At 36.6% G+C, this 16978-nt stretch overlaps 1 protein-coding gene across 2 annotated transcripts in view; it reads right to left on the bottom strand.

Annotated features, from left to right (window-relative positions):
- Positions 1-16978, bottom strand: part of LOC127636726 (glutamate receptor ionotropic, kainate 1-like) — an 83553-nt gene that overhangs the window by 57379 nt on the left and 9196 nt on the right. The window lies entirely within an intron of this gene.

Here is a 16978-nt window from a genome sequence, read left to right as displayed (position 1 = left end):
TTGAATGGTGACCAAAACTTTAAAGCTGAAAAAAAAATCACATAAATGCAGCATAAAATAAATCCCTAAATAATCCATGATCAAATAGTTTTGAGGTGAGAACAGACAAAGATATAAATACATTTTTACTATAAATCAGCAGTCTCCTTGGCGATCATGATTTCATGATTTTTTTGTTCTGCAAAAGACAGAAAGACACACATCTCTGATGGCATGAGGGTGAGTAAATGAGCAAATGTTCATTTTTGGGTGAACTATCCCTTTAATGGCAATGTATTTAAGCATATTTACTTTACAGTTTTTTTGCATCAAATCAACCCATGGGCCAGACTTGTATCACCCTTGGTCTGCTCTAAAGCTTGGCTTACAATCCCTACATTTTATGAATCTCAATAATAACAGAAAAATTGCAGTTTAATATATAAGTTTCACACCACATACATAGCAAAACAGTGGCTGTTACTTAAGCTCTTTAATAATTTAACTGACATTATTTGACGCCTCCAAATGTTAGTGCCATGTATGTAAAGTCACACCCTAAACAGGTAACACCAGGTTAATCAGATATTCTCATAACGTTTACAAAATGTGAAATGGCAAATCATGCCGATTTACTGGCTTAAACAGAAATTGGACTAATTGGCTAACACTGCGTTTGACCTTTAACATGCCATTTTTAAATCGCATCCCTTGCTGGCAGCAAAACTTATTCTCACAATTACACAAAGTTAATCTGGATTTATTTGGCCAGCATAAAACAACTGCTTCATTCACACTGATAATATGCAAATCAGACAATCATCAAGATTAAAACAGACTGACTGCATGCAAAACATCAAATATTCATGATCAAAACATCAGGTTCATCACGATTCAACAAACATTCAGTAGACTTTCAGTAGCCTGTATATAGATCTTTATTAATGACCTTTTAATAAACTGATGTTCTCAACAATAATGTAAGTAGGTCATTAATAGAGATCTATATACAGGCTACTGAAAGTCTACTGAATGTTTGTTGAAACATTGTTTACAAGCTATAGCAAGTCAGTCAATAAGCTGTTATTTAGCTGCGGTTATACAGACTATTGATAGTGTACTGAATGTTTGTTGAAACACTGTTTACTAGCTATAGAAAGTCAGTCGATAAGCTGTTATTTAGCTGCTGTTATACAGGCTATTGATAGTGTACTGAATGTTTGTTGAAACACTGTTTACTAGCAAGTCAGTCAATAAGCTATTAGTTAGCTGCGGTTATACAGACTATTGATAGTGTACTGAATGTTTGTTGAAACACTGTTTACTAGCTATAGCAAGTCAGTCGATAAGCTGTTATTTAGCTGCTGTTATACAGACTATTGATAGTGTACTGAATGTTTGTTGAAACACTGTTTACTAGCTATAGAAAGTCAGTCGATAAGCTGTTATTTAGCTGCTGTTATACAGGCTATTGATAGTGTACTGAATGTTTGTTGAAACACTGTTTACTAGCAAGTCAGTCAATAAGCTATTAGTTAGCTGCGGTTATACAGACTATTGATAGTGTACTGAATGTTTGTTGAAACACTGTTTACTAGCTATAGCAAGTCAGTCGATAAGCTGTTATTTAGCTGCTGTTATACAGACTATTGATAGTGTACTGAATGTTTGTTGAAACACTGTTTACTAGCTATAGAAAGTCAGTCGATAAGCTGTTATTTAGCTGCTGTTATACAGGCTATTGATAGTGTACTGAATGTTTGTTGAAACACTGTTTACTAGCTATAGCAAGTCAGTCGATAAGCTGTTATTTAGCTGCTGTTATACAGGCTATTGATAGTGTACTGAATGTTTGTTGAAACACAGTTTACTGGCTATAGCAAGTCAGTCGATAAGCTGTTATTTAGCTGCTGTTTTACAGGCTATTGATAGTCTACTGAATGTTTGTTGAAACACTGTTTACTAGCTATAGCAAGCCAGTTGATAAGTCACTTATAGTCAGTTAAATATCTACTTGGGACCATCAAAATAAAGCGTCACCGGCCCTTGACCAGCAACCAATCACATGTGGGTACCTGAGATCTTCTAAACCTATATAAAGGTCCTAGATGGTGGAAGATAGTAGCTTGTTTGGCTGACTGGATTGTTTGCGCATGTGTTTTTTTTACTGCTCCATACTCTGCTTCCTCTTGTTATTGGACTTGGATTTTTTGTTTGTTTGTTTTTCTTTCCTTTTTGAATTGGGAACAGGTAAGGGGCCCAGTACATTTTGCACCACGTTGTGCTTTATGTTAGAAACATCAGGTAAGGAGTGTTTGCCACCTATTGAACTTTTTGTTTTAGTCAGAGTAGGTAGACTTTATTTTGTTGTATTTTCATTTAATAAGGTAGACTTCATCTAGTTGGCTTATGGTTTTTGTTTGGTTCTTTTTGTTTGGTTCCCACTTCAAGCACTAATTAACACTTTGGTGATTGCACTTCAAGCCTTTGTTTTGTAGTCTTCCTGAGTTTTAGTAGGAGGTTGCTCTAGCTAATCTGCTATAGTTTGTTTATGCCCCTTCGTCACCCCTAGACTAATGGGGGTGTAACAACTATTAACTCAAAATTCTGCAGATACCGCAACACCATGCAAATACAATAAAAAAATTATTTTTTATTGCAAGGTGCGCCTGGACGATGTCCGCCTGCAATTTTGACTATTCATAGATTGCCAACATAAAGACCTCAACAGGAAATAATGGCCCATTAACTCACCAGTAAACATCCTACCTCTAACAGTGAAAGTGACAGATTGGGTCTTTAATGAAAAGACTGTGAATGATGCTAAGAATAATTAAATGGGGATGTTAATGTGTTTGAGATGAATTCTGATTTGAGGCTCAGAGTAATTAATTGCATTGAGTAGGGAAAAATTAAATCATTCAAATTAGTTCAAATAAATTAATCTTTGAGTATTTAGAACTTTCAATTTTGTGAACTCAAAAGAAAGAGACAACTTTAAATAACCTGAACTGCTTTATTGTTTTAAGTTAATGAACTTAAAAAAAAAATACTTTGGTAAACTCAAATTGGGCAGAGGATTTCTTGTTCCCAGCACACTTTGCATGGGACTCGATATGGAAAGTACATTTATTTTTAATTTTTTATGCATTTGGCAGACGCTTTTATCCAAAGCGACTTACAGAGCCCTTATTACAGGGACAATCCCCCCCGGAGCAACCTGGAGTTAAGTGCCTTGCTCAAGGACACAATGGTGGTGTCATTGTGACCTTGAGTAAATGTTAAAATGAGATGTTATGTATTTTTGAAACATGAATGCAAAGGGGGAAACTTGTTAGTGTTTATTGTTTTGTTATGTTGATCATTTAGAAGAGTTTCTGTTATGTTGGAGTTTTGGGGATTACCATAATGGTGAAGAATGGAGCTTCAGCTAATGTTGAGGACTGATAACAAATGGGTATCTTACTTATTTCTTTATCCATTATTAAGCAAGTCACTAGTCAGACTTAACTTGGGTGAATAAAGTGAATGAAATAACTGATTTGTTGCTAAATAAAATGTGGTGGTTTACTCAATTTAAATTTAAGTGCCATTAAAATGTATGAGCAATTAGCATGCATAAGTAGTACAAAATCAAAACCTAACAGTTCCACTTCATTTTGGAATTTATTAACTTAAAAAAATGTATGTAACTGATTACATGACTGATTATTCAGGTTTACAGTGTAGGTTTTTGTGGTTTGTTTTTGGCTTTCTGAAAACTAAATTAGAAAGAGGGGACTTAAAGCAAAGCCAAAATGTCCCGCTGTGGATAACAGTCTCTGATGTTTAGATAGTCACTCCGGGAGAGAGGGGACAGAGTGCTCCACACAGGAGAGGAGATTCTGTCTGTGAAAAGCTGATTGCTTTCATATGGAGCGATATGGCCAGACTGGTGCAATTGAATGCTAGAGATGAGAATAAAGCCTGAAGCTTTTCTTGACAAGACAGATGCACTAACATAAAGAAGGGTCGATAATGTTTAGTTTGGCAGCAAACAATTCTCTGTTAGTTTTGGAGGAAGTGTCTGGTCTACCCTTGTGCTGTTTATTTAAAAAAAGTAATTTTGTTGGCATAGAATGTGGAACAGACCAAAATGTAAATTGTTACTCAAAGGTGTCGAAGTAAACTTTTTAACCTTCCCAATCTTTCTGTTTTGGGAAAAATGACCGAAGTATTGATGACTCATCTTGCACTCATAGGTGTTTAACAATTGTATTCCAATCAAATGCTCTCTATAATGAGTCCCTACCACTAATAGTACCTTCTTCAGACTAGCAATAGCAGTTAGCAAATCATAATTAGTGGCTGTGACATCAAATAAAGACTAAGGCCATTTAAAATATGTGGATGAGCCATTCGATATATCATGGTCCAACCTCCTGTTTCAATTGGAAATACACTCACTGAGCACTTTATTTGGAAAACTATGGTCCTAACAAAGTTCCCGAAGTCTTGTGCCGTTGTCGCCCATCTGCCTCAAGGTTTGATGTGTTGTGCATTCTGAGATGCTATTCTGCTCACAACAAATGTACAGTGTCACGGCTCTGGTGAGTTTGCCGGTTTGTTCTGTTTGTTTTGTTATTCTCTCTCCCTCATGTCTCGCATGCGAAGCCAGCATGCATGATCAGTGTTTCCATGGGAACATTGATTGTTTACGGGGAAACACTGATCATGCTACTGATTAGCATGCTAGCAACACCTGTTCCACTCTAAATCACTCCCTATTTAATCCCTGTGTGTTCTCAATGTCTTGAAAATCCCAGGAGATCAGCAGTTAATAAATACAGAAATACTCAAACCAGCCTGTCTAGCACCAACAATCATGCCATGGTCGAAATGACTGAGATCACATTTTGTCCCCATTCTGATGGTTGATGCGAACATTAACTGAATTCCCTGACCTGTATCTGCATGATTTACACACTGCTCCCACATGATTGGCATAAATCACATGAATAAGTAGGTGTACAGGTGTACTTAATAAAGTGCCAAGTGAGTGTGTCAACACAGAAAAGAAAACTGCTTGTCAAGCAATTTCATGAGGTCTTTAGCACTACAGCAGGGTGCACACTGTACAAATTTCATGTCCTTTACGATTGTAGCTTGTCAGACTGTACGATATAATCAATACACGTTGTAGTCTGATGCAGGATCAGTCCCATTTCCCAACTGTGATGCAAAAGTTCCAACACTGCCAGAGCTTCGTTGGAGGCTAAGATTCATTGCAAAGGCAATTAATCAGACATCGGTGAGCATGTCAAGCTATCAAAGACTGCCGATTTTGCCCTATGTAAAAATAAATATTTTACGATCCCCAAAATGTGTCTCAGCCAGCAAAATCCTAAAACGTGAACCTTGCTTAATGCTAAAAATTCTTGCTGACCTCGCATTACCCTGCAAACACAAACCAATCTAATGTCACTTTTCTCTTAATTGGCACTCTAAGAGTCATTGTGACTTGTGTCATTAGAACAAAGCAAACTTACAGTTTTTGTCTTTAAAAAAATCACGAGTAATACAGTGGAAAAAAAAGCAGATAAAGTGGCACACAAAGACACTTGATGTGTGTGCATCTTCTTGGCTCCATGATGGTTACTTTTCTATTATTTCAATTCATTGGTAAATGGTTCTCTAGGGAGTCCCAAAGCCTATGCGGTTCACCTCTGAGACCACAATTTTAATGAATCCCTACTCTTCCATGATGTTTGTGTCATTACAGGAATTTTGTTCTTACAGTAAACATCTGGAGCTCCAAAATTCAGCACCATTCTTTCAGAAACTAGGTTTTAGAAACTTTGGAAGAAAATGTGAGTGGTGCTTCTTTATGCAAAAATTCCTGCCACGATGCTAGTGTGTTGTTGCTTTCTGTTGGAGAAAAGAGCCCACCCCTAAGTTTATATGATATTCTGTTCCTTAGATATGTCTTTGATCCCTTCTTTAAAGTTAAGTAAGTCTAAGGCTTTCTTTTTCAACCAAATGAAAATCTTGAGTTTGATTACTTATTAAAATAACAATACAACTTTCTTAAACAAGCTAGCAAGCTTTGCTATATATACAGTAGAACTAAAATTATATACTCTGACTTGCGACAATGATTTCCACCAGCTGAGAATACTCCAAGGGATTGGTTCATTTATGCAGTTCATGCAAGTTCAATGTGGAACATGTCTTATTTTATCCTATCTCCTTCCAGAACCTGGGCTGACACACAAGTGACATACATAGTATGCAAAGACTCTTTCACTTTGATCAACAGTCAGTTCAAAGTGGCAGTTATGTTTTTGGAGGCAACACAGACTTCAGCAGTTGGCACAAAGTAAGGACTACTAAATTGGACCTGCTTCAGACTATGGACCAGAGTTCAACAAAAACAGTACAGGAAGACTAAAAAAGCAAGTAACTTTCGAAGGTGTAATTTGAGTGTAAACAATCTGTTCTGGTAAACATTAAAATTCTGCACACAGAAAAAGTACAAGTGCAGAAGTTTAGCTGTTTTTACATTCAAATTTATGTACATTTTCTAAATTATAAGTAATTATCTCCATTCCAGGACTACGCACATGGATGCATTGTATTTTTGTACTTTTAAGCTCCCAAGGTCTTTCTCTTTCTTTCTTTGTCACCCATTTTTTCATTCTCAAGTTCCCCAGGAACTGAGTGATATAGGAATGAGTAGGCCTTTCATTAATTGGCAGCTTACAAGATATATATATATATATATATATATATATATATATATATATATATATATATATATATATACACACGTATCTCACAAAAGCGAGTACACCCCTCACATTTTTGTAAATATTTGATTATATCTTTTCATGTGACAACACTGAAGAAATGACACTTTGCTACAATGAAATGTAGTGAGTGTACAGCTTGTATAACAGTGTAAATTTGCTGTCCCCTCAAAATAACTCAACACACAGCCATAAATGTCTAAACCGCTGGCAACAAAAGTGAGTACACCCCTAAGTGAAAATGTCCAAATTGGGCCCAAAGTGTCAATATTTTGTGTGGCCACCATTATTTTCCAGCACTGCTTTAACCCTCTTGGGCATGGAGTTCACCAGAGCTTCACGACGGTTGCCACTGGAGTCCTCTTCCACTCCTCCATGATGACATCACGGAGCTGGTGGATGTTAGAGACCTTGTGCTCCTCCACCTTCTGTTTGAGGATGCCCCACAGATGCTCAATAGGGTTTAGGTATGGAGACATGCTTGGCAAGTCCATCACCTTCACCCTCAGCTTCTTTAGCAAGGCAGTGGTCGTCTTGGAGGTGTGTTTGGGGTCATTATCATGCTGGAATACTGCCCTCCGGCCCAGTCTCCGAAGGGAGGGGATCATGCTCTGCTTCAGTATGTCACAGTAAATGTTGGCATTCATGGTTCCCTCAATGAACTGTGGCTCCCCAGTGCCGCCATCACTCATGCAGACCCAGACCATGACACTCCCACCACCATGCTTGACTGTAGGCAAGACACACTTGTCTTTGTACTCCTCACCTGGTTGCCACCACACACGCTTGACACCATCTGAACCAAATAAGTTTATCTTGGTCTCATCAGACCACAGGACATGGTTCCAGTAATCCATGTCCTTAGTCTGCTTCTCTTCAGCAAACTTTTTGCGGGCTTTCTTGTGCATCATCATTAGAAGAGGCTTCCTTCTGGGACGACAGCCATGCAGACCAATTTGATGCAGTGTGCGGCGTATGGTCTGAGCACTGACAGGCTGACCCACTCACCCCTTCAACCTCTGCAGTAATGCTGGCAGCACTCATACATCTATTTCCCAAAGACAACCTCTGGATATGATGCTGAGCATGTGTACTCAATTTCTTTGATCGACCATGGCGAGGCCTGTTCTGAGTGGAACCTGTCCTGTTAAACTACTGTATGGTCTTGGCCACCGTGCTGCAGCTCAGTGTCAGGGTCTTGGCAATCTTCTTAAAGCCTAGGCCATCTTTATGTAGAACAACAATTCTTTTTTTCAGATCCTCAGAGAGTTCTTTGCCATGAGGTGCCATGTTGAACTTCCAGTGACCAGTATGAGGGAGTGTGAGAGCGATGACACCAAATTTAACACACCTGCTCCACATTCACACCTGAGACCTTGTAAAACTAACGAGTCACATGACACCGGGGAGGGAAAATGGCTAATTGGGCCCAATTTGGACATTTTCACTTAGGGGTGTACTCACTTTTCTTGCCAGCGGTTTAGACATTTATGACTGTGTGTTGAGTTATTTTGAGGGGACAGCAAATTTACACTGTTATACAAGCTGTAAACTCACTACTTTACATTGTAGCAAAGTGTCATTTCTTCAGTGTTGTCACATGAAAAGGTATAATCAAATATTTACAAAAATGTGAGGGGTGTACTCACTTTTGTGAGATACTGTATATATATATATATGTATGAAATATATACTCTGTGGAAGCCTGTGTGTTATTACAGTCAATTTCTACATTTCTCAGTTTTTCAACATTTTCAAAAATGTACATCTTGAAGACATTTCGGATATTATGTCCACAATTGGAGTTTTACAAAGAGACCAGATCAATGCAACTCTGGTCTTGAAGTGCCTCCATTATTTTTAATAATCAGATCAATGAACAATACACTGATTACACTTTGGAGTATAGAATCTCTGAAAATGGAACTGAAAGTCTTTTGGTGAAGTTAGCACATGATAGGGCAGCTTAGTTCATGTTTGGTGAAGTGAAGCAGTGGTTCTTAACTGGTGGGTCGTGAACCAAAAACAGGGGTCTGTTCTGACCGTGTTGTGAACATCGGGTTGTGGACATAAAACACGGCCAAATGAAAAGAATAAAATGTAACTTTCCTTAATCATTCATAATAAGATAGCAAAATTAATAAGAACTGTTCAGCCATGATGTCAATTTGTAGGCAAACCCAGAATGTTCCTTTGACATAGATTCCCTCAGAAATGTTGCATAGGTTTTTGGAATAGGGATTTTCAAAATACAAGTAAAATAAGATCTGTAGTGACATTACTTAAAGAGACTTTAATGTAGATGGTGGTTGTAGTCCTTTGTGATAGCAACATGTGTTTAACTTTTTAAACAAACATAGTTCCTTCAAAAATAAAGTTTGGGGTATGATTATGTGTAATTTGTGTTTTAGAACAAAATATGAAGGTTTTATAAAAACCCATAAGAGATTCCTAAGGGAACCAAAGGCTTGAAAATGCTAATTGTCTTCAGGGTTTTTGAACTACAACCTGAACAGATTTATAGGCTTATCAACATTTAAAAGTCAGGAGGAAACACTTCTCATATCTTTTATTTTTGATGTCAAAAGCTGCATGTTCAGCCAAACTATTTGTTATTTCAGCACAAATTCATCTCTCATTAGGCAGATGTCAATATTGATAGGTTGTGTGTCGTGAGCTCATCATCAAAATCCATTAATACAATTATGCAAAGTAAAATAAAACGTATCCAAAACTGCATTATTATGGGTTTGTATGCAGCAGGATAAACTTGATTTGTGCAGACAATGTATTTTGTGCAATTAATTATTGGCTACCAAAAGTATGAAACCATCAAAATTCATTAGGCATTTAGAAGCCAAATACTTAAACTACTTATTAAGACTGTATATAAAATTTCTGTTTGTGCAATTACAAAAATGTCAACTGTCAAATCTCATGTTAATAATTAAGAAAAACCATTTAAGAACCAATGTGTTAAGTGTACCTGGCCTTAGAATCATCGATGACTATGAAGGCTCACAAACCTTTCACTGTGAATTCAGTCAGGTATTTTTGGAAGAAAAAAACTCTTGTTTGGATCATTCCAGGAGATGTTCAATTAATGATAGAATCAAGTGTCGCATATCTGACAGCTCTAACTCTACCTTTAACAACATTTAAGACTTGTCGTTCTCATCTTGATCAATCAAGGCAAGTTATAGTTCAATTTCTTAGTTATTGTTATAGTTCAAAAAGGTCCCTCGGAAGGGGTTCATTTTGTGATATCTGCTGGCTGACTGTGCATTATCCCGCTTATTAGAGTGTTACCTACCAAATAAATAATTACTTACAAACATTAAATACTGATGTGTTGAAATTACATAATAATGTGAGAAAAAATCACAGAGTCTCTAGAAACAGCTCAATTTCACCTAATAAAATATAGCTCCAAGCAGTGATGACGGGAGCAAGCACAACTGGTCCATTTCCACCCGGTGGCTTTCGGAAAACATTGCAAGGTGGACACATGCATTTGGCATTTGACATTATTCAAAAAAAATTTGAAGCAATTTGGGTAACTATAAGAGGATTATTTTAAAGTCTGTTGTAAGACCCACACTTCCTGCTGACAGGTGGTGGCACTATGACCCAAAATAGTCAAATCCATCTGATTAGCTCCCAAGACTAAACATATACATACATTTGAATCTAAATCACACATTGAACACACAATATATGAGACACTTCCTGTTTCCCATTAATTTAAAGCTACACTATGTAACTTTTTTTTTGTTAACAAAAATCCATCTTCCAAATTACGTCTTCACTTTACCCAAATACACTTACACTGCTAAACCTATAATAATGATATTATATTATAAATATTTTAGAGCTGTCAGACGGATTTCATGGGAAATTACATACATATGTAATTCGCCCGTGTGTGTTGACATCATATCCATACAGAGAGAAAATAAGATCTGGCTACTGTAGCGCATGTGTGGGAGTAGGTGAAGCTGAAAGTTTGTGGTGACAACTCCAAGATCTGAAAAGCCCAGAGATGGCTTTTTTCTAAGTTAACAGGAAAGATATTATATTGATATGGTTTATGTATAGTTGTGTAATCACACACAAATGTGTGTGTGTGTGTGTTTGTAGTGAAATTAAATTTCCAGCAGTTATAAAACCTTTACAACGTTTGACCTTATCAGACTAGCAATCATTGTGTCTAATTTTAACAAACGTTGCCTAACTTTTGTGACATCCTATTTCCCTTTTTTTGCCACTAATTTAGTGCATAGCCATGGCAACACCGTTCGATATTTAATTTAGCATCTTCGATGGCATAATGTTGTCTAAATGTGGTGACAGTCTCATGAATAACCTAGGAGGATAATTTAAAATTCAGTGAATCCATCTCACTTTAAAAAAAAAATGCTAACTGATTAATTTAACAATTTTGCTATAATTTTATATAATTATTTATTGAAAAAATATGTACATTTATATGAAATTAATACGTAAAAAAATATAAAATTAACAAATGTAGTTCAAGGCATTAAGTGTTAAGATCCAAGTAGATTTTAACATGAGCACAGAAGTCATATAGGCTTGTAATTTTGTTGCAATTCTGTTGTAGTATGTTTTTTTTCTGTTCACTGTCAAAATAAATGAAGTACATTAACTTTGAGTCTGCATTCGTCATTCATACGCAAACCTGTTTAAGTAGCCTCTAAATGGATGTTGGGCAAATGAGGACATAAAATAGGTTAGAATACCGCATGTCCATGCATAGAATAATTATTAAATGCAAAAATTAGAAACTGCCCAAGTGTTCCACATATATTGCCATTTTCAGATTCGTAGCCAACTGTATTAATCGCATTTCATATTCGAATCACATTTTATTACACAACTAATTGGGATTTTAATTGAATGTTAGGGATTCTTTGTATAAGCTTAGGTTTTTGTGTCTCATTTGTAGCACGCAGGGTGAAGATTAAACACTAGCTGTGATATATGTGTTCTGTTTGTGGTTCTGCGAAAGTTTAGAAGGATTTTGATAGTGAATGCACAATTTGGAGGAGATGTTACACTTGTTACTATGGAGATGATACAATAGCTGCTGTGCATTTGAATTTGTTGCGACTGCTTCAGGCTATCAAACATGAAGGAAATCGATGGGATTCCCTCAAATTTCATTAAATGTTTTAATTTTTTTACATTTTCGGGAATTATAAAAAATGGCATACTACAACAAACAAGAATGATATTGGTTGAATCTGCAAGATCGCAAAATCGGTCGTGTCTAGAAGTGATCCCTCTTGCGACTTCTCGCACATGCGCAGTCTGTTATATAGTCCAATTATGTGTGACTGTGTTCATCAGTTAACTGTGTTTATCAAAAGAATGACATATAAAGTTAAAGATCAGTTTAGGATGGTTAGCAAAATAACAACGGCATGCTCATGATTCATGGTGTTTAATGTCGCACAGCAATCAGCTCCAGTAAAAAGAGTCTGACATGGTGGTCTAATGGTAATTAATTTGGCCATTGCATAAGAGGCTTAGGGTTTTAATCCGCCCATATGAAACTTTATATTTAAATAAACAAAGATTGCATCCGCACCTCAGTGGATGTACAGTAGCGGTACTAACTTGTTTGGTGCCCTGGGCGAAACACGCTTCAACACCAGGGGCGGGTCTACGTGGTGGCCCCGAAATTCGATTGGCCACCCCAGGTGCCCCCCCTATAAGATGTCTTGTGATTGGTTCATTTTACGGCCAATCAGTTTATAGACTCTACTGAAGTTTGTGATTCAAAGAATTATTTTATTTATTATTATTTTATTTTTTAAAGCTTAATAAAGTCATCTTTATTGCCAAAAAAAGAATACAAATAACAAGTGACTTATCAAAATATACATAAAAATTTTCTCAAATAACTACTGTCTACAATTGCCGTAAATTGTTTCGACATACTTTTTTTAATTTTTATTATCCTTCAACAACACAAACAAACAAGGTACATCAACAAATCTCTGAATATAACCTCAATTGTTCAGCCATAGGTTGAGCATAGCTAGTACAAAGAACAGAAAACACTATGAACAAACCAACAATTAAATAGAAAAAAACAAACATAAATAAAAAGGGACTTTTTTAATTAATTTAAATGTATCCAAAAGAGAAATCAGTTTAAGGTCTTTTTTATTTTTAACAAATTTTAAAGATTTGCACAAGAGTTTAACCTCATTCATCCAGTGATTAAAGTTGGGTTTAGATTTAAACCATCTGCATTTATGAATGAAAAACTTTCCAAAACATAACAAGAAATTAATACTATTAATTTTTAGACCTTAACCAATTCTGCACCTCACTCCAAAAGGGTTGCACCAGATCACGATCAAAGAAGACATGCTCTAGATTTTCAATATTTGTTTCACAAAAAACACAATTATTCACATCAAAATTAAATTTCAATCTTAAAAATTCTTTAGTAGGATAAATCTCATTTAAAATTTTGAAGTTCACCTCCTTAGCTTTAGGAGGGAGAGGAAAAGACAAATAATTTTTCCAAATTTTTTTTATTTCAACCTTATCAAAATCTTTAAGCACATATTCCCGTCTAATTGGGTTTGGGTAATAAGCCTGTAAAAACAAAATTCTAATGACTCTATTTGTACATTTTTTATCACAAAAATCATAACCTTCTAAGGAGAGCTGTCTCAGTACTGGGGAGATTTTGGAGTACAACATGTCTTCTTTAACCAATAATCTTAACGGAATTGGTATAGCTCTAATCATTCTATTAAACATATTAACGGTACTCTGTACTTGGAATATCTCACAAAACTCTCTATACAGTAACAAATTTCCATTATCATCCAAGAAATGGGCAATAGCCCAAATCCCTTTAGATATCCATTCTTCAAGATATACAGATTTTCTGCCAAATTTTATATATCTACTATTCCAAACTGGAGTGTTGTGAGGAGTGAAGTTATGTTTGAACAATAGTTTCCAATAGAGCAGCACTTGCTGATGGAAGGCTGAAAGTTTAACTGGTAACGAGGTGCACTCAAAGTCACAACATAACAGAAAGTGTATTCCCCCCAGTTTGTTAAAGATAGCATTGGGGACAATAAACCAAAAGGAGTGGCTATTTTGAATGAAGGATTTTAACCATTTCAATTTCAAAACACCATTCATAATGTCAAAATCGATAGCATTCACCCCACCGTCTTCATATTTATTAATCATGTCCTCCTTTCTAATGTACTGACACTTATTTCTCCAAATAAATTTAAAATTCACCTTAGTTATTAATTTAATAATTCGTGTCGATATGGACAAGGAGAAGGCTGGATAGATGAGTCTGGACAAATTATCCATTTTAGATAAAAGAACCCTTCCAAAAATGGTAAGATCCCTCTGCAGCCATCTATTCAATATGGACTTACATTTATCTATGTTATTCAACACATTTTTATTCTCCATAACATCTTTATCTTTAGAAATAATAATCCCCAAATATTTAACTTCCCTTTTAATTTGTAAAGGAAACTCATGCAGTGTTAACATTACACATTTGTTTAGGTTTAAATGTGCCCCGAAGCTTTACAAAACTGGTTAATAGAATGTAAAGCTCATGGAATTTGATATTCATTCTTTAGAAACAATGTTGTATCGTCAGCAAACTGACTTATAAGTACATGTCTATCCAACACTGAAATACCTTCAATACCATTATTTTTAATCAATATAGAAATGTTGAATGAAACACTATGATGTTTTGGCCAAACCATTTGAATTATTACAGTGGGGGGAATTTTTATTTTTAATTATTATTATTTGAAAGAGATTGTGAATAAAACTACTGTATATTGTAATGGCCAAACTAATTAAAAGAAAATAGTTGAGATCGTTTCTGCTTCTGGGTTTTTAAAATTGCTCATTATTAAAATTGCTTTTATTTTATAAACTTGTTAGTTTTATGAAAACACTAAAAATAATAAACACTGGCTCTTAAATTTAACTTAATGGATATATACAGGGATGACAAAAAAGTAAATTAATCAAAAATGTGCTTTATTACTACATTTGTTTACAAGTAACTTTATTCAAGTTAAAAAAAAATAATAAAATCAATAGGATTTACGTAATATACTGTAGAATTTCGCTTTTTTTTTTTGGTCACTGGCGGCCACCCCGTTTGGAGGCAGTGCCCCAGCATGGCCCCCCCACTGAAAATGCTCTAGGGAAGAGAAATCGGCCCAGGTTTTAGTTAAGTGCGCAGTGTTCACTGTCATTTTCTGCATATCACGGAGCCATTTTGTGGTCCGTTCTACATAATGCTGTGGCTCATTTTAGCTTATCGTGGCTGATTCGGCCTCTCTGTTCTCCCGTTGGGCAGTCCGCCCCTGATCGGCCCCAAAGCACCTAGGCCCACCGGGAAAATGCCCGGTATGCCAGATTACCAGTCCAGCCCTGGCCCACATTGAAGTATATGACAAGAGTGCATTCATTTAACAGATTGCAGAGTAATTTTATATATATATATATATGCATGTACAGTGGGTACGGGAAGTATTCAGACCCCCTTAAATTTTTCACTCTTTGTTATATTGTAGCCATTTGCTAAAATCATTTAAGTTCATTTTTTTTCCTCATTATTGTACACACAGCACCCCATATGGACAGAAAAACACAGAATTGTTGACATTTTTGCACATTTATTAAAAAAGAAAAACTGAAATATCACATGGTCTTAAGTATTCAGACCCTTTGTTCAGTATTTAGTAGAAGCACCCTTTTGATCTAATACAGCCATGAGTCTTTTTGGGAAAGATGCAACAAGTTTTTCACATCTGGATTTGGGTATCCTCTGCCATTCCTCCTTGCAGATCCTCTCCAGTTCTGTCAGGTTGGATGGTAAACGTTGGTGGACAGCCATTTTCAGGTCTCTCCAGAGATGCTCAATTGGGTTTAAGTCAGGGCTCTGGCTGGGCCATTCAAGAACAGTCACGGAGTTGTTGTGAAGCCACTCCTTCGTTAATTTAGTGGTGTGCTTAGGGTCATTGTCTTGTTGGAAGGTGAACCTTCGGCCCAGTCTGAGGTCCAGAGCACTCTGGAGAAGGTTTTCATCCAGGATATCCCTGTACTTGGCCGCATTCATCTTTCCCTCGATTGCAACCAGTCGTCCTGTCCCTGCAGCTGAAAAACACCCCCACAGCATGATGCTGCCACCACCATGCTTCACTGTTGAGACTGTATTGGACAGGTGATGAGCAGTGCCTGGTTTTCTCCACACACCGCTTAGAATTAAGGCCAAAAAGTTCTATCTTGGTCTCATCAGACCAGAGAATCTTATTTATCATCATCTTGGAGTCCTTCAGGTGTTTTTTAGCAAACTCCATGCAGGCTTTCATGTGTCTTGCACTGAGGAGAGGCTTCCGTCGGGCCACTCTGCCATAAAGCCCCGACTGGTGGATGGCTGCAGTGATGGTTGACTTACTACAACTTTCTCCCATCTCCCGACTGCATCTCTAGAGCTCAGCCACAGTGATCTTTGGGTTCTTCTTTACCTCTCTCACCAAGGCTCTTCTCCCCCGATAGCTCAGTTTGGCCGGATGGCCAGCTCTAGGAAGGGTTCTGGTCGTCCCAAACGTCTTCCATTTAAGGATTATGGAGGCCACTGTGCTCTTATGAACCTTAAGGGCAGCAGACATTTTTTGTAACCTTGGCCAGATCTGTGCCTTGCCACAATTCTGTCTCTGAGCTCTTCAGGCAGTTCCTTTGACCTCATGATTCTCATTTGCTCTTACATGCACTGTGAGCTGTAAGGTCTTATATAGACAGGTGTGTGGCTTTCCTAATCAAGTCCAATCAGTATAATCAAACACAGCTGGACTCAATTGAAGGTGTAGAACCATCTCAAGGATGATCAGAAGAAATGGACAGCACCTGAGTTAAATATATGAGTGTCACAGCAAAGGGTCCATGTGATATTTCAGTTTTTCTTTTTTAATAAATGTGCAAAAATGTCAACAATTCTGTGTTTTTCTGTCAATATGGGGTGCTGTGTGTACAATAATGAGGAAAGAAAATGAACTTAAATGATTTTAGCAAATGGCTGCAATATAACAAAGAGTGAAAAATTTAAGGGGGTCTGAATACTTTCCGTACCCACTGTATATATATATATATATAATGAAATTATACAGGAG

This window comes from Xyrauchen texanus, chromosome 44 (assembly GCF_025860055.1).
Source record: "Xyrauchen texanus isolate HMW12.3.18 chromosome 44, RBS_HiC_50CHRs, whole genome shotgun sequence".
Lineage (NCBI taxonomy): Eukaryota > Metazoa > Chordata > Actinopteri > Cypriniformes > Catostomidae > Xyrauchen > Xyrauchen texanus.
Note: the sequence above shows the minus strand (reverse complement) of the source record. Positions and strands in the feature narration are given on the sequence as shown.